Source organism: Lissotriton vulgaris, chromosome 3_2 (assembly GCF_964263255.1).
Source record: "Lissotriton vulgaris chromosome 3_2, aLisVul1.2, whole genome shotgun sequence".
NCBI classification, from domain to species: domain Eukaryota; kingdom Metazoa; phylum Chordata; class Amphibia; order Caudata; family Salamandridae; genus Lissotriton; species Lissotriton vulgaris.
Genome location: NC_141690.1, coordinates 33,147,593 through 33,172,683, shown reverse-complemented (window position 1 = coordinate 33,172,683; position 25,091 = coordinate 33,147,593). Strand labels below are relative to the sequence as shown.

The following is a 25,091-nucleotide window of genomic DNA, read 5'->3' as shown; positions in this document are numbered from 1 at the left end:
GAACCAAGAGTACAAAAATCCACGTCCAATGAAAGACCAATCTGCATTACTACTTTTGACAAGGTCTCCAATCAGGTCAGCAAGATCATCAAGAAACATTGGACCATATTAAACAGTGGGGATTTAGACATTCCAAAACCCATGTTCAGCCATCGTAGAGCAATGAACCTCAAGGACTACTTGGTCCACACCCGGCCGAAACCAGTGGACAACACCAACAGACTCCAACCACTACCAAATGGCCATTTCCCATGTAACAATTGCAGTGTTTGCCACCTTACCGCAGTGACCAAGTCAGTCACTTTTAATAACAATACCACATGGCAACTGAAACAATTTTCGAATTGCAACACAAGCGGGGTGGTATACCTTATCACCTGTACCTGCAACTTACATTACGTGGGCATGACTTCAAGAAAGGTCAGCACACGAATTGTGGAACATAGGAGCAACATACGTTGCAAAAAATCCACCACACGCATGACTAACCATTTCATTGAAAAAAACCACACACCAAATGACCTAAGATGGGTAGTCCTAGAATGTGTGAGGAATAAAGAAAACATTGAAAAAGCCCTTCATGAACGTGAACAACGTTGGGTTTTCAGGCTGCAGACAGACAGAAACGGGCTGAACGATGATATACCTTGGGGTGCCTTCAATCGCTGATGTGCCACATACTAGAACTACAAGGTCCCAAATACCTGTAAAAAGCCTCATGACAAATGTGACAACTCCGAACCTCTTCATTACCCCGTTAATGAGGTTGTTATTTTGCAATGAACAACTGTAAATTACAAAACATTTAAATGTGTTCTCTAAGAATGTTTTTTCTCCCCCTGCATTATGGACAATTGCCATTGTTTTAAAAGACGATAAGTTTTCTTAAAAAACGAGTCTTCCAAAGAACGAGTCCTTCAGGAAACCGTTGGTTTAATAAATTTGCTAAAATAATGGAAACTGAGGAAAGACCAATACAAGGGTCCATTTACATCCACCCAAGATGGCCGCCGCAACAATACAGTCTAGCGCTAACCCGGAAACCCGGAAAGCGAAGTAAACAAATACCTAGCCGACGGATCACATTGTAAGATGCGGTCCGAGGGGAAGCAGCTAGGTAACACAGCGCGGCATTGCTGATTCGGAAGTAAGTGTAACTAATCCAATCCCAAAGCTAAGGAAAAGAATACTAAGCCTTTGACCATGATACGAAAAATGCTCGATCACTAACCACGTGTTTTACAATCCTGATATTCCTCTAGCATTGTTTCCAACGAGGCACTACCGCCCCCCTAAGAGACCATGATGTGCTATTAAGCACCTACAAAAGTAAATATCTGGACTTTTCTCTGGTTGTGTGTTAAATGTGTGTTCACTGTTTTTGTAAAGTCACTTTCGTATGTCTGTGTATGAAGTTTCACGTTCATTCCACTTCATGTGCAGTTTGACGAGCAGACACCGGACCTGAGAGTGTGCACACACCAATATGGTGTAAATATACCATATACAATGTGTGCATTGATGTGCATGTAACTGTAATGTACATGTAGAAGGACGCATATGTCCCCGATCTCTGTTGAGATAGGGGCGAGGTGTTTTTAATTGGTTTTCTTTTTCATCTCTTTTAGAGGTTCACCAGTGAGCAATACATTCGCCCAAAACCAAGCGTATGTATGTTGAACTACACGTGTACCAAATAGGAACAACGTTAACCACTGTAAATATTTTTTCACTAACAGATTCCTAATCCTAATTCTAGGTTTTTTAGGAGTGGCACAATACAGGGCTGGTCCCTGTATGGTCCTGACGAAACGCTTGGGGTAGCGTGAAACATGTTGACCATATACTGATCCAGCTACATTATAGGTTGGTGTACAGTATAAACCCCCCCTTTTTTAACATACTGGTCTAGGAGCAGAATAAAACATTGAGGCCCACTAGCACGGTATTTTTAAACTCACATACACCCATCCACTCCACTCCACTTTCCCTACACCACACATAGTCCTTCACTACTACAGTGCTCCTACGTAGTTTTGCAAGTCGTAGCACGCCCCTTTTCGTAGAGAACTGGGAGGACCCCAATGATGAAGCATGTCACCGTGAGGAAACTCCGGTGAGTGAGGGGACTATAAGAAAGACATGTTTTCTTTCTTTTTGGCTACACTTAGATATTTTCTGTAAAGTCAGCCACCACACGAGACAGGTCTCTGAACCCAGACATTGGGCTCTTTCTTTATTTGTATCCCTTTAGGAGGACGGCCTGTTCTTTAGTACCTCCTTTTTCCCTCCATTTTTGTGCATGTATACAGCAACCTTTTGGTTGCGGGAATAATACCATTTTTTGGACAGGTTTCCCTACACCTGTCCTATGAGAACGGTACACACGCCTTAGACCCAACCTTGGGAAACCATTCCCTTCAAGGAATGGCGGAGATCACAGGCCTTTCTTTCTCGGAGGCAGAGATTGAAAGAGTAATGGCCTCCATTTTACCACACACGGGGCCCCAAATAGAGACAATAGAGACAATGGGGATTCCAGTCAATGTTGGGATGAACTAACAGAACTAAAGAGAACACAAATAAAGACCCTAATCCATGGAGTAATGATGGCAGAATATCTCAAAATCAGTGCTGCACCAAGAGGTCTTATTGTCAGAAATGAACCCTTCATCTTTCAAAATGATAAGCAATTCAAAAAAGACTGGTCATTAATGTCATGGCACTGCAGCAGGGACTGGCTAGTCCTAATAATAAAAACGGCTGCTCGTTTGTCAGACACATTGAAAGAAGAGATACACACTCTTGAGGTCCGCCTCAAAAGATTCCAAACACCTGCTGACCTCAAAAAAAGACTTGATGAACTAAATAAAAGCATGACTGACTTTGAAATCAGCCTAAAAGATACCAAATATACCAAACTGGATAAGGATAAGAAAAATTTCTCCCACGAAAAAGTATACCCATACACACGTGATGACTACAAATCTAGCAACAGGAACCCAGGATATAACACGGACAGCGACGGATCTGACAGTGGGTCAGATAATTCAAATTCCCCTAAATTTTACAACCACCCAACAAATAGAAAACAAAGAAGGGGTAGAGGAAACTCGGGGAGAAACCGAGGAAACCAACCACAAATGTGGCCATCTTACCAACCACCATACGGTCCTCCGCCTCCTTTTTTCTATGGGCCACAACAATTCCCCCCAATGTTTCCACAACAACCTTTCCAGAATTGGAATACCCATCAAACCAACCCAAACCGTCCTTTTTCAGGGAGAGGCCAGTCGACCCAAAGAGCAAAGACCAAAACCAGTCAACAGGTACAATGGGCCCAACCCGTGGAGACAACGGGACGACACACACGCAGCAAAGGACCACCAGAACCAACGACGAGCAACCACCAGATTTAGTGGTCAACCTGTCCTCTGTGACCTTAACGGAAATACATACCCAAGCACTAAATAAAGGACTAGGTTTTGTCCCAACCCCAATAACTGACAAATTCAAACTGTGCTGTGAGTTAAAGGAATTCATAAGGAAACTGAAACTCCAAGTCTTTTTCAAAGATAAGGATCTGGCAACCCCCAGAGATACAGACACAGGCCTGAGGAAAAAGTCAACCTTTGTCCCACCGCCCCACAATCTACCGATTGAATTGCTAGCTTTTGAAAAAGCTGTGATGAAGGATGTAAAAGATTTGGACCCGAATACCATTAATGTCTTCAAAAACACGAGCAAGTTGGAATTTGAAGCTATCCGAGATCTATCTAATGACAACACCATCACAATAAAACCAGCGGACAAGGGAGGAGCAATTGTGTTACAAGACACTGAGAAGTATAGACAAGAATGCTTACGTCTACTTGCAGATACAAGGAACTACAGTATCATTAAAGAAGATCCGACTGAGAGAATTCGGATCTGCATTGCACACCTTATTGAGGAAAGCTCAGTCAATAACTGGATGGACAAAAAGGAATCTGACTTCCTAGTGAACCCAAGACCAACAATCCCTTACTTCTATACGATCCCAAAGATCCATAAAAACATGGAGCAACCGCCTGGGAGACCAATAGTCTCTGGAATAGGCTCTATTTTAGAGCCTTTGTCGAAATACGCTGATGCTTTCCTTCGCCGAATAGTTCAAAAGACAGACACTAACCTCAAAGATACTAAGGACGTACTATGCCTACTAAAGGACATGAATTTCGACCCCACATCTAGCATTTTGATAAGTCTAGATGTGGAGAGCCTTTATACTAGCCTACCGCACAAAGAGACATTGGAAATCCTAGAAGAGGTGCTATTTGAGGAAGAGTGGGCATATCACACACCAAGACACATAGTTCTTGAGTGTTGTCGTCTAGCCCTCACAGAGAACTTTTTCCGATTTGAGGAGACATTGTACCGCCAACAACATGGGACCAGCATGGGCAGTACTTTTGCGCCGAGCGTAGCTGGATTGTATGTCCACCAACTGGAGAAGAAGAAAATCCTGACCATCAACAACCCATATACCAACCACAAAATAATGTGGAAGCGTTATATTGATGACATTTTGCTGATTTGGAACGGCAATGAGGAGGAGGCCAAAAGCTTCTGCTCCTGGGTCAACGAACAAGATCCTTTTTTGAAATTTACAAACACCATGAGCCGAAGCCATCTGGTGTTCCTAGATTTGAATATCTGGGCAAAAGAAGGAACCCTATCAACTACCACTCACCACAAACCAACCTCGAGAAATTGCCTCTTAACCTACAACAGTTTTCACCCGAGACATTTGAAACAAAATCTCCTGTTTGGACAATTCCTACGGTTGAGAAGAAACTGTTCTAGCAAATCAGACTACCTGGTGCAAGCAGAAGAACTAAGCAAAAAATTACAACAAAGAGACTACCCAAAGAAAATAATAAAGGTAGCCTGTAAAAGAGCAAGTAACAACAACAGGGACGCTCTCCTGGAACCAAGAGTACAAAAATCCACGTCCAATGAAAGACCAATCTGCATTACTACTTTTGACAAGGTCTCCAATCAGGTCAGCAAGATCATCAAGAAACATTGGACCATATTAAACAGTGGGGATTTAGACATTCCAAAACCCATGTTCAGCCATCGTAGAGCAATGAACCTCAAGGACTACTTGGTCCACACCCGGCCGAAACCAGTGGACAACACCAACAGACTCCAACCACTACCAAATGGCCATTTCCCATGTAACAATTGCAGTGTTTGCCACCTTACCGCAGTGACCAAGTCAGTCACTTTTAATAACAATACCACATGGCAACTGAAACAATTTTCGAATTGCAACACAAGCGGGGTGGTATACCTTATCACCTGTACCTGCAACTTACATTACGTGGGCATGACTTCAAGAAAGGTCAGCACACGAATTGTGGAACATAGGAGCAACATACGTTGCAAAAAATCCACCACACGCATGACTAACCATTTCATTGAAAAAAACCACACACCAAATGACCTAAGATGGGTAGTCCTAGAATGTGTGAGGAATAAAGAAAACATTGAAAAAGCCCTTCATGAACGTGAACAACGTTGGGTTTTCAGGCTGCAGACAGACAGAAACGGGCTGAACGATGATATACCTTGGGGTGCCTTCAATCGCTGATGTGCCACATACTAGAACTACAAGGTCCCAAATACCTGTAAAAAGCCTCATGACAAATGTGACAACTCCGAACCTCTTCATTACCCCGTTAATGAGGTTGTTATTTTGCAATGAACAACTGTAAATTACAAAACATTTAAATGTGTTCTCTAAGAATGTTTTTTCTCCCCCTGCATTATGGACAATTGCCATTGTTTTAAAAGACGATAAGTTTTCTTAAAAAACGAGTCTTCCAAAGAACGAGTCCTTCAGGAAACCGTTGGTTTAATAAATTTGCTAAAATAATGGAAACTGAGGAAAGACCAATACAAGGGTCCATTTACATCCACCCAAGATGGCCGCCGCAACAATACAGTCTAGCGCTAACCCGGAAACCCGGAAAGCGAAGTAAACAAATACCTAGCCGACGGATCACATTGTAAGATGCGGTCCGAGGGGAAGCAGCTAGGTAACACAGCGCGGCATTGCTGATTCGGAAGTAAGTGTAACTAATCCAATCCCAAAGCTAAGGAAAAGAATACTAAGCCTTTGACCATGATACGAAAAATGCTCGATCACTAACCACGTGTTTTACAATCCTGATATTCCTCTAGCATTGTTTCCAACGAGGCACTACCGCCCCCCTAAGAGACCATGATGTGCTATTAAGCACCTACAAAAGTAAATATCTGGACTTTTCTCTGGTTGTGTGTTAAATGTGTGTTCACTGTTTTTGTAAAGTCACTTTCGTATGTCTGTGTATGAAGTTTCACGTTCATTCCACTTCATGTGCAGTTTGACGAGCAGACACCGGACCTGAGAGTGTGCACACACCAATATGGTGTAAATATACCATATACAATGTGTGCATTGATGTGCATGTAACTGTAATGTACATGTAGAAGGACGCATATGTCCCCGATCTCTGTTGAGATAGGGGCGAGGTGTTTTTAATTGGTTTTCTTTTTCATCTCTTTTAGAGGTTCACCAGTGAGCAATACATTCGCCCAAAACCAAGCGTATGTATGTTGAACTACACGTGTACCAAATAGGAACAACGTTAACCACTGTAAATATTTTTTCACTAACAGATTCCTAATCCTAATTCTAGGTTTTTTAGGAGTGGCACAATACAGGGCTGGTCCCTGTATGGTCCTGACGAAACGCTTGGGGTAGCGTGAAACATGTTGACCATATACTGATCCAGCTACATTATAGGTTGGTGTACAGAATAAACCCCCCCTTTTTTAACATACTGGTCTAGGAGCAGAATAAAACATTGAGGCCCACTAGCACGGTATTTTTAAACTCACATACACCCATCCACTCCACTCCACTTTCCCTACACCACACATAGTCCTTCACTACTACAGTGCTCCTACGTAGTTTTGCAAGTCGTAGCACGCCCCTTTTCGTAGAGAACTGGGAGGACCCCAATGATGAAGCATGTCACCGTGAGGAAACTCCGGTGAGTGAGGGGACTATAAGAAAGACATGTTTTCTTTCTTTTTGGCTACACTTAGATATTTTCTGTAAAGTCAGCCACCACACGAGACAGGTCTCTGAACCCAGACATTGGGCTCTTTCTTTATTTGTATCCCTTTAGGAGGACGGCCTGTTCTTTAGTACCTCCTTTTTCCCTCCATTTTTGTGCATGTATACAGCAACCTTTTGGTTGCGGGAATAATACCATTTTTTGGACAGGTTTCCCTACACCTGTCCTATGAGAACGGTACACACGCCTTAGACCCAACCTTGGGAAACCATTCCCTTCAAGGAATGGCGGAGATCACAGGCCTTTCTTTCTCGGAGGCAGAGATTGAAAGAGTAATGGCCTCCATTTTACCACACACGGGGCCCCAAATAGAGACAATAGAGACAATGGGGATTCCAGTCAATGTTGGGATGAACTAACAGAACTAAAGAGAACACAAATAAAGACCCTAATCCATGGAGTAATGATGGCAGAATATCTCAAAATCAGTGCTGCACCAAGAGGTCTTATTGTCAGAAATGAACCCTTCATCTTTCAAAATGATAAGCAATTCAAAAAAGACTGGTCATTAATGTCATGGCACTGCAGCAGGGACTGGCTAGTCCTAATAATAAAAACGGCTGCTCGTTTGTCAGACACATTGAAAGAAGAGATACACACTCTTGAGGTCCGCCTCAAAAGATTCCAAACACCTGCTGACCTCAAAAAAAGACTTGATGAACTAAATAAAAGCATGACTGACTTTGAAATCAGCCTAAAAGATACCAAATATACCAAACTGGATAAGGATAAGAAAAATTTCTCCCACGAAAAAGTATACCCATACACACGTGATGACTACAAATCTAGCAACAGGAACCCAGGATATAACACGGACAGCGACGGATCTGACAGTGGGTCAGATAATTCAAATTCCCCTAAATTTTACAACCACCCAACAAATAGAAAACAAAGAAGGGGTAGAGGAAACTCGGGGAGAAACCGAGGAAACCAACCACAAATGTGGCCATCTTACCAACCACCATACGGTCCTCCGCCTCCTTTTTTCTATGGGCCACAACAATTCCCCCCAATGTTTCCACAACAACCTTTCCAGAATTGGAATACCCATCAAACCAACCCAAACCGTCCTTTTTCAGGGAGAGGCCAGTCGACCCAAAGAGCAAAGACCAAAACCAGTCAACAGGTACAATGGGCCCAACCCGTGGAGACAACGGGACGACACACACGCAGCAAAGGACCACCAGAACCAACGACGAGCAACCACCAGATTTAGTGGTCAACCTGTCCTCTGTGACCTTAACGGAAATACATACCCAAGCACTAAATAAAGGACTAGGTTTTGTCCCAACCCCAATAACTGACAAATTCAAACTGTGCTGTGAGTTAAAGGAATTCATAAGGAAACTGAAACTCCAAGTCTTTTTCAAAGATAAGGATCTGGCAACCCCCAGAGATACAGACACAGGCCTGAGGAAAAAGTCAACCTTTGTCCCACCGCCCCACAATCTACCGATTGAATTGCTAGCTTTTGAAAAAGCTGTGATGAAGGATGTAAAAGATTTGGACCCGAATACCATTAATGTCTTCAAAAACACGAGCAAGTTGGAATTTGAAGCTATCCGAGATCTATCTAATGACAACACCATCACAATAAAACCAGCGGACAAGGGAGGAGCAATTGTGTTACAAGACACTGAGAAGTATAGACAAGAATGCTTACGTCTACTTGCAGATACAAGGAACTACAGTATCATTAAAGAAGATCCGACTGAGAGAATTCGGATCTGCATTGCACACCTTATTGAGGAAAGCTCAGTCAATAACTGGATGGACAAAAAGGAATCTGACTTCCTAGTGAACCCAAGACCAACAATCCCTTACTTCTATACGATCCCAAAGATCCATAAAAACATGGAGCAACCGCCTGGGAGACCAATAGTCTCTGGAATAGGCTCTATTTTAGAGCCTTTGTCGAAATACGCTGATGCTTTCCTTCGCCCAATAGTTCAAAAGACAGACACTTACCTCAAAGACACTAAGGACGTACTATGCCTACTAAAGGACATGAATTTCGACCCCACATCTAGCATTTTGATAAGTCTAGATGTGGAGAGCCTTTATACTAGCCTACCGCACAAAGAGACATTGGAAATCCTAGAAGAGGTGCTATTTGAGGAAGAGTGGGCATATCACACACCAAGACACATAGTTCTTGAGTGTTGTCGTCTAGCCCTCACAGAGAACTTTTTCCGATTTGAGGAGACATTGTACCGCCAACAACATGGGACCAGCATGGGCAGTACTTTCGCGCCGAGCGTAGCTGGATTGTATGTCCACCAACTGGAGAAGAAGAAAATCCTGACCATCAACAACCCATATACCAACCACATAATAATGTGGAAGCGTTATATTGATGACATTTTGCTGATTTGGAATGGCAATGAGGAGGAGGCCAAAAGTTTCTGCTCCTGGGTCAACGAACAAGATCCTTTTTTGAAATTTACAAACATCATGAGCCGAAGCCATCTGGTGTTCCTAGATTTGAATATCTGGGCAAAAGAAGGAACCCTATCAACTACCACTCACCACAAACCAACCTCGAGAAATTGCCTCTTAACCTACAACAGTTTTCACCCGAGACATTTGAAACAAAATCTCCCGTTTGGACAATTCCTACGGTTGAGAAGAAACTGTTCTAGCAAATCAGACTACCTGGTGCAAGCGGAAGAACTAAGCAAAAAATTACAACAAAGAGACTACCCAAAGCAAATAATAAAGGTAGCCTGTAAAAGAGCAAGTAACAACAACAGGGACGCTCTCCTGGAACCAAGAGTACAAAAATCCACGTCCAATGAAAGACCAATCTGCATTACTACTTTTGACAAGGTCTCCAATCAGGTCAGCAAGATCATCAAGAAACATTGGACCATATTAAACAGTGGTGATTTAGACATTCCAAAACCCATGTTCAGCCATCGTAGAGCAATGAACCTCAAGGACTACTTGGTCCACACCCGGCCGAAACCAGTGGACAACACCAACAGACTCCAACCACTACCAAATGGCCATTTCCCATGTAACAATTGCAGTGTTTGCCACCTTACCGCAGTGACCAAGTCAGTCACTTTTAATAACAATACCACATGGCAACTGAAACAATTTTCGAATTGCAACACAAGCGGGTGGTATACCTTATCACCTGCACCTGCAACTTACATTACGTGGGCATGACTTCAAGAAAGGTCAGCACACGAATTGTGGAACATAGGAGCAACATACGTTGCAAAAAATCCACCACACGCATGACTAACCATTTCATTGAAAAAAAACACACACCAAATGACCCAAGATGGGTAGTACTAGAATTTGTGAGGAATAAAGAAAACATTAAAAAAAACCTTCATGAACGTGAACAACGTTGGGTTTTCAGGCTGCAGACAGACAGAAACGGGCTGAACAATGATATACCTTGGGGTGCCTTCAATCGCTGATGTGCCACATACTAGAACTACAAGGTCCCAAATACCTGTAAAAAGCCTCATGACAAATGTGACAACTCCGAACCTCTTCATTACCCCGTTAATGAGGTTGTTATTTTGCTATGAACAACTGTAAATTACAAAACATTTAAATGTGTTCTCTAAGAATTTTTTTTCTCCCCCTGCATTATGGACAATTGCCATTGTTTTTTTTAAAAAAAGACGATAAGTTTTCTTAAAAAAGAGTCTTCCAAAGAACGAGTCCTTCAGGAAAGCGTTGGTTTAATAAATTTGCTAAAATAATGGAAACTGAGGAAAGACCAATACAAGGGTCCATTTACATCCACCCAAGATGGCCGCCGCAACAATACAGTCTAGCGCTAACCCGGAAACCCGGAAAGCGAAGTAAACAAATACCTAGCCCACGGATCACATTGTAAGATGCGGTCCGAGGGGAAGCAGCTAGGTAACACAGCGCGGCATTGCTGATTCGGAAGTAAGTGTAACTAATCCAATCCCGAAGCTAAGAAAAAGAATACTAAGCCTTTGACCATGATACGAAAAACGCTCGACCACTAACCACGTGTTTTACAATCCTGATATTCCTCTAGCATTGTTTCCAACGAGGCAATACCGCCCCCCTAAGAGACCATGATGTGCTATGAAGCACCTACAAAAGTACTTATCTGGACTTTTCTCTGGTTGTGTGTTAAATGTGTGTTCACTGTTTTTGTAAAGTCACTTCCGTATGTCTGTGTAGGAAGTTTCACGTTCATTCCACTTCATGTGCAGTTTGGCGAGCAGACACCGGACCTGAGAGTGTGCACACACCAATATGGTGTAAATATACCATATACAATGTGTGCATCGATGTGCATGTAACTGTAATGTACATGTAGAAGGACGCATATGTCCCCGATCTCTGTTGAGATAGGGGCGAGGTGTTTTTAATTGGTTTTCTATTTCATCTCTTTTACAGGTTCACCAGTGAGCAATACATTCGCCCAAAACCAAGCGTATGTATGTTGAACTACACGTGTACCAAATAGGAACAACGTTAACCACTGTAAATATTTTTTCACTAACAGATTCCTAATCCTAATTCTAGGTTTTTTAGGAGTGGCACAATACAGGGCTGGTCCCTGTATGGTCCTGACGAAACGCTTGGGGTAGCGTGAAACATGTTGACCATATACTGATCCAGCTACATCATAGGTTGGTGTACAGTATAAACCCCCCCTTTTTTAACATACTGGTCTAGGAGCAGAATAAAACATTGAGGCCCACTAGCACGGTATTTTTAAACTCACATACACCCATCCACTCCACTCCACTTTCCCTACACCACACATAGTCCTTCACTACTACAGTGCTCCTACGTAGTTTCGCAAGTCGTAGCACGCCCCTTTTCATAGAGAACTGGGAGGACCCCAATGATGAAGCATGTCACCGTGAGGAAACTCCGGTGAGTGAGGGGACTATAAGAAAGACATTTTTTCTTTCTTTTTGGCTACACTTAGATATTTTCTGTAAAGTCAGCCACCACACGAGACAGGTCTCTGAACCCAGACATTGGGCTCTTTCTTTATTTGTTTTTCTTAGTGAGACTGACTGCAAGCGTGCCTTGTAGGGAGGTTTTGCTTCATGGTGTATACAATGCCTCCACGCCAAATTTGTCCTGCTATCTGAAAGGTTCTACAGCTACTTTGATCCATCCAGCTTTGAGATTTCTCTCGAATGGGAGTTATTTGATGTTAAATAATCAGAACTGCTGTGGAATGAAACTAGGCATTGCCTATCATGTAACAGTTTCTGCTGTCGCGACTTGTTCCACATAAATACTGCTTTCACCTGCCCGAACAGTTAGATAGACAAAGCTTTGCCTTCAATAAAGCTTTCAAATGTGCACCCTGATACTTTAAGCTGACTGAAAGTTTTATTGTTCCAGAAGGATGTAGCATTAAATCTGCGAAGGAGACGTTTGATCTCCAACTTGCAAGATCTTCTTCTGAGATGCAGTCGCTAAGCCACACTAATTTCTCACTGCATTAGGTGAGCTTGTGCACTGCATTTTTAACATGTCAAGGAACGCGGGAGTAGAAATTGTTTTCCGAACAATTGGTTCTGGGTTGGTTAGCACCTTCTAGCAATCTTCGGGGTAATTCCATTATTCATACAATCCGTGCTTGGAAGTCTTCTGCTGGTCCTGTACCTGATTGTCAGGACAGTTCCCATATTTTTCTTGCTCCATAATGGATGTCCTATCAAGATGCCAAATGAAACTGGCACTACCACGGTTGCTCTTGTGTTGGGATCAAATGATAACAGTGTTTTGCAAGACCCTTACTTCATGAACTAAATCAGCATTTGTTCTTGTTCTTTCGGCCAGTATGGCTACAATGCATGCAACCCATATTCACCTGTCTGCTCTGCACATTCGAGTGTGCCCTGGACATATGCCTAGGAATGCAACAGGTTCAGCTCCTGGATATGGAACTGCTGGTGGGCTCCCTAACAGCTGACTTGTACTGGTGTCCTTCACGCTTGCCGTTGCTTTGGAACACATTTTGCAAGCCTTCCTGGGATGTTTCAGCTCCTTTTGGGATGCTTCAGCTCCTGCTGATCTGGATCTTGGCTCGGCTTCTGTGGTTTCCAAACAGCTGGTTCTCGTTCAGTGTCTACTGTGGCAGATGGATTGGAACACAGTTGCTCTTTGGCTCTGCTCGGATGGGTGCCTCTGGGAATATCATCCGCAGTTGCTGGGAACAGAAATTTTCAATCGACCTCTTGGAAAACGTAAACATTCTGACAGTTTTGAGTCTGGTAACTTTTAAATTCGTCTTTTGTTTTTAGACTAAATTTCTTTTAAAAGATTATCTTTTAAAACAATTGCTTGATTTTAATATTTTAAGACTTTGGATTTTGCTATGTTCTTGGTTTAAAGTACCACATTGCTCTTTATGATTTTAGGTTTTTAAGGATATTTTACCTTATACTTTAGCATTGTTTTGATAGCTTTTATCATCTCATGTCCAAGGAATTGGTGTTACATGGTTAGGATAGGCCAGAATAGAAACATTATCATTTTACATGCTTACTATTCTTAAGCTGCCTTCTTTCTTACACAGTGACTTTTGCATACATGTTGCTTGCATGTCTGTGCAGGATAATATTCTCTGAAACGTGAATGCTTACTTTTCCTCTTTATAAACACATTATCATGCCACCTTGAACCTTCAGTACAAGGGATAAAGTTTACTTGCACAAATGTTGTAGCATATTGTTGTCCAGTAGGTGACAAAGCTATCACAATAGAATAAACAATTGTGGCCTGACTGGGGTTCAGCATTGCAGCATGGGTGTTGATATTATATATATATATATAGCATTGTTTCTTTGATTATAAAAGAGGATCATTTAGCTGACACTGTGAGGTTGCTGCATGATGGAATTCCAGCCTAGGTGATTCCAGTTTACCCCTGCAAAGAGGGATGTCCAGCTTACGACCAAGACAGGCATGCTGATGACACTTACCCACAAGTAATTGGGCGTTAGACCATCTGAAAGGGATTTAGAAGATCACCCAGCCTAGGGAACCTTGGTTAGGATGTCCTAGGTAAGAGTGTTCTATAACATAGTACTTATATGCCTGCATATACTCATTGCTATAGCACAGTGGGGGGATTGTTCATCTTTTCACTGTTCTCATAATGTTAAGTATGCTATTCTGTTCCATTCAACTGATTAATTCAGCACAGATATTTTACACAAGAATCATAATGCTTCAATAAATATTGAAAAACCTTGCTGAGTATTTTTTGTGTATTTCTTTGGATGAACATGAGTAACCAAATGAAAGCGTTCTAGATCTGTTACCACAATTTTCTTAGGGGATCAGGGTTGTCTTGTTCTGAGGTTGCAAACACATTTGTTACCCTATAAGATAAGTGGTACAGATGGTGCACTGTGAGTCAGCAGGGAAGCAGGCCAAGATATCCTGATGGTGTGAAAGGATTCAGTCTGACACAATCCTGACATTTATGTTGTCCAACAAATGAACAGTTTTACCAGAGAGGTACTAGCCATACAACAGATAGAGACTTGATAGTCCTAAGTTTCAACCAACAGAAATCAAGTCAATAATCCCTTGGAGGTCCCTTGGAGGGAAAGCAGATTCCAACTCTACTTCAGACGAGGCGTACAGTAGCAGGCAGCAGGGCAACTCAAGAGAAAAATAGACCTTCCAAGTCTATAGTGGAAAGAGTAGTCATTTAAGAGGCACATGAGTCCTTCTGACAGAAGTTCAGTACAAGATCCAGAAGTTTCTGATTTTAGGGGTCAGACACCCAGTACTTAAACTCAAAAGTGCCTTTCATGTGGGGGGTGACTTCAAAGCAGCTCTCTGAAATGCATAAGTATCCCTTTCAACCCAGTTCTGTCTGGCAGGCAATCTGAGGAGTGTAATCAGCCCTGTACCCACTAAGGGGACAGGACACTGCTCATTCAAGAGAATTGTTACCCTGACCTCCCTCAATACTAACCAGGCAAGGCCATCAATCAATCAATCAATCAATCAAGAGTATTTGTAAAGGGCGCTACTCACCCTCTAGGGTCTCAAGGCGCTGAGGGGAGGGGGGCCTGCTACTGCTCAAAAAGCCATATCTTGAGTTGCTTCCTGAAGGAGAGATAGTTCTGGGTGAGTCGTAGGTGGGTGGGGAGGGTGTTCCAGGTCTAGGCCGCCAGGTAGGTGAAGGATCTTCCTCCGGTGGTGGTTCTGAGGATCCGTGGGACGGTGGCGAGGGCGAGGCTGGCAGAGCGAACCTGGCGGGTTGGCGTGTAGAACGTTAGGCGGTTGTTGAGGTATTCGGGGCCCAAGTCGTGGAGAGCCTTGTGTGCTTGGGTGAGGAGTCTGAACGTGATCCTTTTGCTGAAGGGGAGCCAGTGCAGGTCCCTGAGGTGGGCGGAGATGTGGCTGTGTCAGGGGATGTCTGGATGCGGTGGAGTCTTTTCTGTAGTTTGGCGGTGGTCCCAGCGTAGAGGGCGTTCCCGTAGTCCAGACGACTGGTGACGAGGGCCTGGGTGACCGTTTTCCTGGTTCCAGTGGGGATCCAGCAGAAGATCTTACGGAGCATGCGGAGAGTGTTGAAGCAGGAGGAGGTAACAGCGTTAACTTGCTTGGCCATCGTGAGGGATGAGTCAAGGATGAAGCCCAGGTTGCGTGCGTGGTCCGTGGGCTTGTGTGGGGGGCCTGGAGCAGGGGGCCACCAGGAGTCGTCCCAGGCGGAGATGGATGGGCCGAGGATGAGGAGATGATGTTGAGGTTGTGCTTGCGTGCGATGGCTGCGAGGGGGCTCATGTAGACGTTGAAGAGGGTGGGGCTGAGCGAGGAGCCTTGAGGTACGCCGCAGATGATCTTGGTGGCTTCTGCGAAGAAGGGCGGGACACAGACTCTTTGGGTTCTCTCGGAGAGGAAGGAGGTGATCCATTCCAGGGCCTTTCCTTGGATCCCGGCGTGGCGGAGGCGGGTTGTCAGGGTGCGGTGTCAGACCGTGTCGAATGCAGCCGAAAAGTCGAGCAGGATGAGGGCGGTGGTTTCTCCGTTGTCTTGCAGGGTCTGGATGTCATAGGTGGCCGCGATGAGGGCGGTCTCGGTGCTGTGGTTCGCTCGGAATCCAGACTGCGATGGGTCAAGGGAGTCGTTCATCTCCAGAAAGGCTGTCAGCTGTTTGTTCACGGTTTTCTCTATGACTTTTGCAGGGAAGGGGAGGAGCGAGAAGGGGCGGAAGTTCTTAAGGTCTGAGGGATCTGCGGTGGGTTTCTTCAGGAGGGAGCTGATCTCTGCGTGCTTCCAGCTCTCCGGGAAGGTGGCGGATATGAAGGAGTTGTTGATGATGTCCCTAAGTTTGCATGCGATGATGGAGTCGGCTTTGTTGAAGATGTGATGTGGGCAGGGATCGGCTGGGGAGCCCGAGTGGATGGTGTTCATCGTGTGGGTGGTATCTTCCGTGCTGACCTGAGTCCAGGCGCACATGGTGGTGGTGGGGTACGTGTTCTGAGTGCCGAACCTGTTGTGTATGTCGACGATCTTACGGTGAAAAAAGGTGGCCAGAGATTTGCAGAGGTCTTGAGAAGGTGTGATGTTGTTGTTGCTGGCGTTGGGGTTGGAGAGGTCTTTCACGACGTTGAAGAGTTCCTTGCTGTTGTGGGTGTTGTTGTCCAGTCGTTCTCTGAAGGATGACCTTTTGGTGGTGTGGATCAGCTGGTGGTGTTTGCGGGTGGCGTTCTTGAGGGCTGTCATGTTGTCCGTTGACTGGTTGTGGCGCCAGGCTTTCTCGAGGTCACAGCAGGATTTCTTGGAGTCTTTGAGATCATTGGTGAACCACGCAGCTTTCTTGCTGTTGAGGTTGCTGGGAGGGTTTTTCGGTGGAGCAAGGGTGTCTGCGCAGTCGGTGATCCACTGTGTGAGGTTGCGGGCTCCTTCATTGGGGTCCGTGGTGTTGTCGGGAGGGTTAAGGCACAAGGAGGTGGTGAGTTGGTCGGTGATGATCTTGCTCCAGCATCTTCGGAGGGTTTGTTGAAGGCGGTGGTGGGTCGTTGTTTTCCTGAAGTTGAAGTGTACGCAGCTGTGGTCAGTCCAGTGGAGCTCGATGGTGTGGCTGAAGGTGATGTGGTTGCTGGAGGAGAAGACAGGGTTGAGCGTGTGGCCGGCGTAATGGGTGGGGGTGTGGACCAGTTGCTTGAATCCGAGGTTGGCGATGTTGTCTAGTAGGGCGGTGTTGTTGTCCTGGTCATTCTCCAGGTGGAAATTGAGGTCTCCTAGGAGGATGTAGCCGGGGAGGCGAGGGCGAGTGGGCTGATGAAGTCTGCGATGGCCTCGCTGAAGTGTGAGCGTGGTCCCGGGGGTCTGTAGAAGAGGGTTCCTCTGAGGGTGGTCATGGGGTCGGTGTGAATCTGGAAGTGCAGGGGCTCTGCGGTGGCGAGGGTGTTGTCGGTGTTGGTCGTGATGGGGATGGTGTTTCTGTGGGCGATGGCGATGCCTCCTCTGGTCTGGTTGACGCTGTCCCTCCAGGTGATCTTGTAGCCGTCCGGGATGGCAATAGTGATGTCGGGGGCTGAGGAGGCGTTCATCCAGGTTTCCATGAAGAAGGCGACGTCTGGTGCCGTTTTGTCCAGGAGGTCCCATAGTTCAACGGCATGCCTGTGGATGTAGTGGGTGTTGTGCAGGATGCACTTGAGGTGGTTGTTGTTGGCGGCTGTTTTGGCTGGCACGGTGCAGGACCGAGTGCAGGTGAAGTAGCAGACGTTGCAGGTGAAGGCTCCATGGGTGCGTTTCAGGGTGGCTTGGTAGCAGGCTGGATGTCGGCCGGTGTTGAGTGCGTGGAGGGTGGCGGCGTCGTAGCTCAGTCGGGTTGGCTGGCTCTGGTGGGGTTCAGGGGTTCTGGCGCTGGGCCCGGTCCAGGTGCGGACGGGCGTAGATGCGCTTGCCTTTGGCGCACCTTCGGCGTGCAATCAGCGCGCCCACTGCACGTGGCCGCTGTGCGTACGCGCGTTCCCCGCCATTTATGGCAAAGTGGGAGGGAGGAGCAGCTGGGAGGCGGGAGCAGGGCGACGAATGAGGAGCAGGAGACAGGAGAAGGGGGGCCGCAGGAGAGCAGCGTCCAGGACCAGGGGGGGGTTGGAAAGAGCGGGAAAGCGGAGCAGGGGAGAGAGAGGGCAAGCCTGGAGAGCGAGGGCAAGCCTGGGCAAGCCTGGAGAGCAGGGGCCCTAAGGAGAGGCGGCAGCAAGAGGGCCAAGCAGGCAGCGGCAGCAGACTCCGGGCCCACGGGGCCGTGCGGTAGTAGAGTGACCGGGTCAAGGGTCAAGGGTCAGAAAGCAGATGTGTGTAGATGAGTACTCAGACACACCTAATTATTATATGTTATGGATTTCTAGAGGGTATGCACAAAGTGTAGCTGTCACCACCCCAGGCATGTATTGGAGACAGGCTACCAGGCACACAGAGCAGTAAGGACAGAGAAATGTCCAGTTTCAAAAAGGGCCATTTCTAAAACAGTAATGTTAAATCCTACTTCACCAGTAAGTATCATTTATCATTGCCATTACAAACATATAAAACATGAAAAAACTACTCCTCTCGGATCAAGAATTATAGCTCAAAAGGGTATTAAGGCATTCCTAATGCCAGTTTATGACAGGAGTAGGCCTCACATTAGTAAAAAGACAAAATAGGCTATTTGTCACTAACAGAACATGCAAAACCGAAAGGTACATGTCATAACTTTTATTTACATAGCACCCTGCCTTTAGGATTACTTAAGGCCTACCTTAGGGGTGACTTATATTGCTTACAAGGGGCGTTTAAGGCTTGGCAAGTAGTTTTAAATGCCAAGTCGAAGTGTCAGTTAAACTGCATCCACAGGTGCTGCAATGGCAGGCCTGAATCATATTTGAAAGGTTACTTCTGAGGGTGGCAGAATCAATGCTGCAGCGCACTAGTAGCATTTGAAGTACAGGAGGTGGGATATCATATACCACTTTACTTTAACTACTGTGTCAATCAAACAAACAGGGCGATAACAACAAGGGTCTCCTTTATATCACTTTTTCAAAATCAGCACAATAACAGATTTCTTTATATCCCTTTTTCAAAATCAGCACAAGGACTGATTTAGACCAGGAAATGGGTAGTGAATTGGATTCTAACTGGAGCGGGTCAGACAGCATCTCATCTGGCCTGGTGCCTTATTTCTTCCTAGACTAAGAGCCTTGTGCACCTCAATTAGGGCAAACACAATATTAAAGATGCCCGAGACAGGACCAGGGACTTGCTCTGTGGTGGGTATATAACAGAAGTTGCAAACTGGATCAAAATGTTTCACCCAGGCTTCAGGAGAAATGTGGGACAAACTGAGTTCCCATCAATAGGGCAGTTGAGAACCCCCTAAAAAAGTTCACCCTGCAATGGGACGCAAGACTGCATAAGCTGGGCTAAAGAGAGATCAATATAGTTATAGGAGGAGGTGCTTTAGAATCACATGAATCAGTTATCACTTTGGAGATGCGATGGGAACTGACCCCTTCACCAACCTTGGGTCCTGATTTGAGGATACAAACACTACTTTTAACTAATGTTGTTATTTTCTTAGTATTCCCATCAGGCTGATTTTGATCTAATGGATGATTCACGAGAGGAGGGTGGATGATGGCAGATATGGACAGAGAGCCAGGAGCTGTGTCAATAGAATCCAAAGGCGGAACTGAGTTAGAATAATTCAAAATATTAGGTAAGCAACTGTTTACCAAGGAGTCAGTGATGTAGGTTCTAGAAATGGAATTAACTTTAGGGCCAAATTCTTCCTCAACATAAATAATGTAATTCAAAAGGCCCCATCAGCTGAAGTAAAGAAAGATATTATGATAGAATGTTTGCATGTACTTGGATTCATATGCTCTGCCACCAAATGTGAGCTTTTCCATTTCCCCAGGGTAGGTTTTGAATCAAGGTTGCTGTGCACCGGGAAAAAGAGATGAGGCCGAGCTTAGCCACATACAGGCAAGGACAGGTGCAGAGAGTCCCTCTCTTGGGCTGTTCTTCACCAGGGTTGGTCCCGCACGTCATGAGCTGCAAGGGGGAATTCAAATTATAGAAAACTGGGGACGAAGTAAGCCTCCTTCTCTTGCCCCTCCTGGTGTGGTATTGTGGACCTGGCAGTCCTGGCCCCACTAATTGCAGCACTGGTGTCCCTCCCCTTGCAGGAGCAAAATCTACACTAAAAGGCGCTGGAAGGTGGAGAGCTCCACCTTGCCCCTCGGGGCATGGAATTCTAGGTCTTGCAGTCCTGGCCCTACTGTATGCAGCTCTGATGCTCCCTGATTCACATTGTCAACATGCTCTTGTACATTAACATAATGTGCACATACCTCAACTGGCAAGACAATCTTACTCTTGTAGGATGTTTGCTTTATTTGAGAATGCCTGTTCTTATCCACAAATTAAAAGTTCAGGTTACATTCAAATAATCTTTGTAATGGTTCCTTAATATTAAGATATAATAATTGGTTTGTCTCAGCAAAAAGAATAACTGATCATCAAGGTTAAATATTTCTTATGTCAGTAATTAATCTCTCAACCTCATGCCCCAAATGGTACCAACTAATAAATTTAGCTTGGTTTATGGTGGTTGGAAGTAAGTTTAGCATAGCAAAACAGATATGTTTTTTTGAGCTAGCCAACTTTAGGATTCTTTTTAAATGTAATGTGATGAAAGCAGAACATTAGCTGAATTTCTAGGTGGCACTCTATCAACATTTGAAAGGAAAAAGAAAGGTTTTTATGAACTTAGGTGCCTATTACGATGGCAGATGGACAATGTTTGCCAGCCATTGCGTCGGGTCACGGGACCTACTGATCATATTGCAGCGGTCCTGCCATAGACATTAGGATGCACCTGCCACACTGGTGGGCGCATACTGCATTTCTAACATTGCGGTGGGCGGTGCTGTCAGCAGCACCCGCCGCAATGTCAGAAATGCATGTCGCACATTTGCATGCACATCGTCCCTGCCACTTTGTGCATGCAAATGCAGGGGAGTACCATAGGTACTCCCATGTGCACCCCCAATTCCCCAAGACCCTGGGGGCCGCAATGGGCTCCCAGAAGCAAAAACTGCATGCCATCCTAATATGGCGGGGGCGGTCTTTCTAGTGTGAATGGCAGGCGGCCTCGCGGGGGTTAACCGCCCACCATCCTAATGGGCACCAAAGTTCCTATTTTTCAAAGTTTAACCTCGGTCTAAATATGTCCCTATTTATCACCCTCTTCTAATTCAGTTAGAGTTGTGACCTTAAATCACTTAGGGCCAGATGTAGGTAATTCCGAAATACAGAGTCATTAATAACTAATTTTACCGATTTACTTTTAAGAACTCAGTATTTCCGATGTAGGTAAATATTCAGTAAAAATTACCTAATCGGTAATGATTCGTGATTTGGTAAAAATTGGTAACAAAATTACTGATTCCCCATTACCGAGGTGGTATCAGCGATTCCTTAATACAGATTTGGTAATTACCTAATCGGTATTTCAAAAAATCGGTAATTGTCGAACCAGCCAATCCTGTGCTTCCTTATTACCTCACAACCAGGAAGTGGCCACACCCATGCAGCTGCACTGACCCTACAGCTGTTTTAGAGGCAGGGAGCACAGCAAACAAACCAGGAGCCACTATTCCAAGTTTTTGCTGGAAGCACAGAGCAGAAATGGACAACCAGGAGAGGGAAAAGGAGGCAGGTGAATGCAAGAGGAAACATACATTTAGTGAGAGGGAGCTGGAGGTCCTTATGGAGGGTGTCACAAAGGACCATGACAAACGTTTTGGGAAAAATTCTCTGCACATGCCTGAATCTCAAGAGAGGCAGATATGGCTGGTTATCCCGGAAAGGATTAATGCCATTGGAGTAACCCAGCGCTCCATTGAAGAGCTCAGAAAACGCTGGTATGACCTCAGGAAGCGTGCAAAGGAGAGGCTGGCAGAGAGAATGGAGCTAACCAACCTGACAGGTGGAGGAAGAAACACAGCACCTGCATCAACTGCCCTGGATCTCCTGGTGGAGTCCACCCTCCAGCCGGAGAGTGTGAGTTTGATTGGGGATGCAGGCAGCTCAGCTAGAGCTGGTAACAGGCAAGGTAAGATGCATGCACAGCATGCTGTGCCCCCCACTCCCTAACTCCAATCCCCAATGAGGCAGTAGGAATCCCACTCCAGTACATGTTTTACTAAAAACCAGCAATGCATTGTGGGAGATGTAGTCAGAAGTAACACTTATTATAACAGTCAATCCACTGAACCCAAAGGCATGTGACACACATCAGCAATTAGCAAGCAGAGGACAGTCAGTTTGATTGACAGTCATGAAGTTTATATTTTACGCAAATGCTGCCAGACAAGTGAGCAAATGTACATTCTGTCTCCACAGGCGAACCATCACGCAGGGCTGCTGAGGGTAACACAGGAAAGGCACCCAGGAGAAAGAGAACACAGGAGAAGGTCCTCTTGTCTGCAGAGCACACCACCCCACCACCACCACCACCATCATCATCACCACCACCATCACCAGCATCACCACCGCCACCATCACTGCCACCAGCTCCTAGAGCCAGGAGGCATGCAGTGGCTAGCCTCCAGCACATGGAGGTGTCCAAGGAGGACAGCATGGGAGGTCAACAGTCCACGGTGGCAGAGGATCCCAACAGTGCAGGCACACAGTCCCCCACCGATCGTGCCCACACAGGTGCCAGATACCTCAGGGCAAGGGCAGCCAGTCCAGCTTCACAGGGCGAGGATCAAAGTGTATTTGCGGGCTTGAGGGGAACATGCTCAAGGTGCAGTGCCTGCAAGGCAAAGCAATAAGGTCAGTCCAGCGGCAGATGGTACAAATGAATAGACACATGCTGCAAATCGAGAAGGGCATCAGCAACATGAACAATACTGTGGCTGAGGGCCTGAGGGACATGTCCGAGGCAGTGAGGCTGCTGTGCAGCAAAATGGATGAGGACCGTTTGACGAGGAGCAGGGAGAAGCAGAAACTGGACAACTACACTTAGGTGGTTAACCACCTCTCCACTGCCACCTCTCTGTTCAGCAGGCGCTCGGTGGCCATGCAGGAGGAGATGGCCCATTGCAGCTGTGACGTGGCAAGGAGGCTGGTCACAGTGACCAGTGCACTGGAAGTGCTACAGACATACCAGGAAGCCACTACAGGTGCAAGTGATGGGGGGGATAGTGAAGAGGCAACTAGCCGTAGTAGCATCACGCCCCCTATACCAGAGTCCAGGAGGTGCAGCGAATGGCACAGCGCTGCCACAGGACAGACTGCCAGTGAGGACAGTGTGCCCAGGGAACACAGCAGTGCTGCGCATGGGTGCAGGAAGTAATGCCAGCTATGACATGGTATTTGTAATCTGCATTTGATTTTGACCTGGCATGTTAAGCACTTCATGTTGTGGTGGTGTGCTATTCTAATTAAACACCACGTCTCACTTTAATTAACTGGCTGTGTCTCCTTACTTACTCAGAAACAGTTGTGTGTGAGCTAAGCCCGTCTGTGTCTCCCATCTGGTGCTGCTGCCACACCTGCTGCGCTGTGCTCTGGCTACGGATAATCCTTCCCCTCGTTCCAGAGTCGGTTAGTTCCACTGCTGTTCCTTTCTTGGTGGCAAGGTTTTGCAGCATGGCACATGTTGGTATTATTTTACAGCAGATGATGGGGCAGTACTGACATGCACCTCCACTTTTGTGGAAGCAGCAGATCCTGCTTTTTAAAGGGTCCAAACGTGCACTCCACAACTTTGCGCGTAGATTTATGTGCCACATTGTATCTTCTCTCACTTGGGGTGAGTTAGGGAGTCATGATAAATGCCCTCATGGCATATGCACTATCACCTAAGTGAGAAAGGAAGTGCCATTAATAACAGTCACCAACACATTCATCCGAGGTATAATTCAGGGTGTATCACATTGATTTACCCAGCAGGTATCCTTCTCCAAATTCACCCCCAACTAACTATAACAGGCAAATTTCTCTGGTATTATATGAGATAAATGTCCAACTAACTATAACGTCCCTGAAATCTATGTTTTTTTTTTGTGAACTTCAAAGGTTTTTTAAATGTTAATTCCTAACTATAACGTCTGTAAAACCTATGGTTTTTTCAGCGAAATTCGAAAGATTTTTAAATGTTAATTTCATATTTTAATATTTATAAAACCTATATTTTTTCTATTTTTTTCTATTTTGGAAATCTATTATCCTTCTTTTTTTAACTTTAAAAATTATCTAATGTTTTATATCTTCCCCCAAAAACATGTATATCTTTTCTTTTTTTGAGATAACTGCAGTCCCATACCAATAGTGTACCAAGCTCCATCACCACGTGAATCCTATCCGCCATATTGTTAAACTCATGAATCATGCGCATTTCGAATCCGACGGATTCTTATCACGCGTCCCACTTAACATCATATACATATGAGGTCGCGCCAGCTGGTACTTTGGTATCCGACAGGTACCCATTACCAAGCCATGCGTTACCTCATATACGTATGGGGTCACGCCCGCTGCGGTTTGTGTATGCGACAATTGTAAGCTGACAGGCCCTGTGTTATGTTATAGACGTATGGTATCGTGCCGGGTACGCCATTCCCTCATATTTATTTTGTCTCAAAACTATATGTAAATAGCTTTAAAGTGTATATGAGACCAAGCGATAATCTAAAATATAATTACAGAACCAATAAGGCAGTGCCTAAGACCACCGAGGCTTCAGGTACTGGTGAGGCCCACCCTGCATTTTTAAGTAATGGCCCAGAGGGTGGTGATCCCCATGATCCCCAGACTTCAGTTGGCATTGAACCCCCCCGAAAAATTGGTAAACAATTCACAGGGACGTGGTGATCCCCTAGGCTTCAAAACGTCCCTGTGCCCTCCCGCGCCTAA

General features: G+C 45.3%; 1 pseudogene; it reads left to right on the top strand.

The window, feature by feature from the left end:
- The first annotated feature begins 21,854 nt into the window (after nt 1–21,854).
- Nucleotides 21,855–23,529, top strand: LOC147725314 (uncharacterized; annotated as a pseudogene).
- Nucleotides 23,530–25,091: the final 1,562 nt, after the last annotated feature.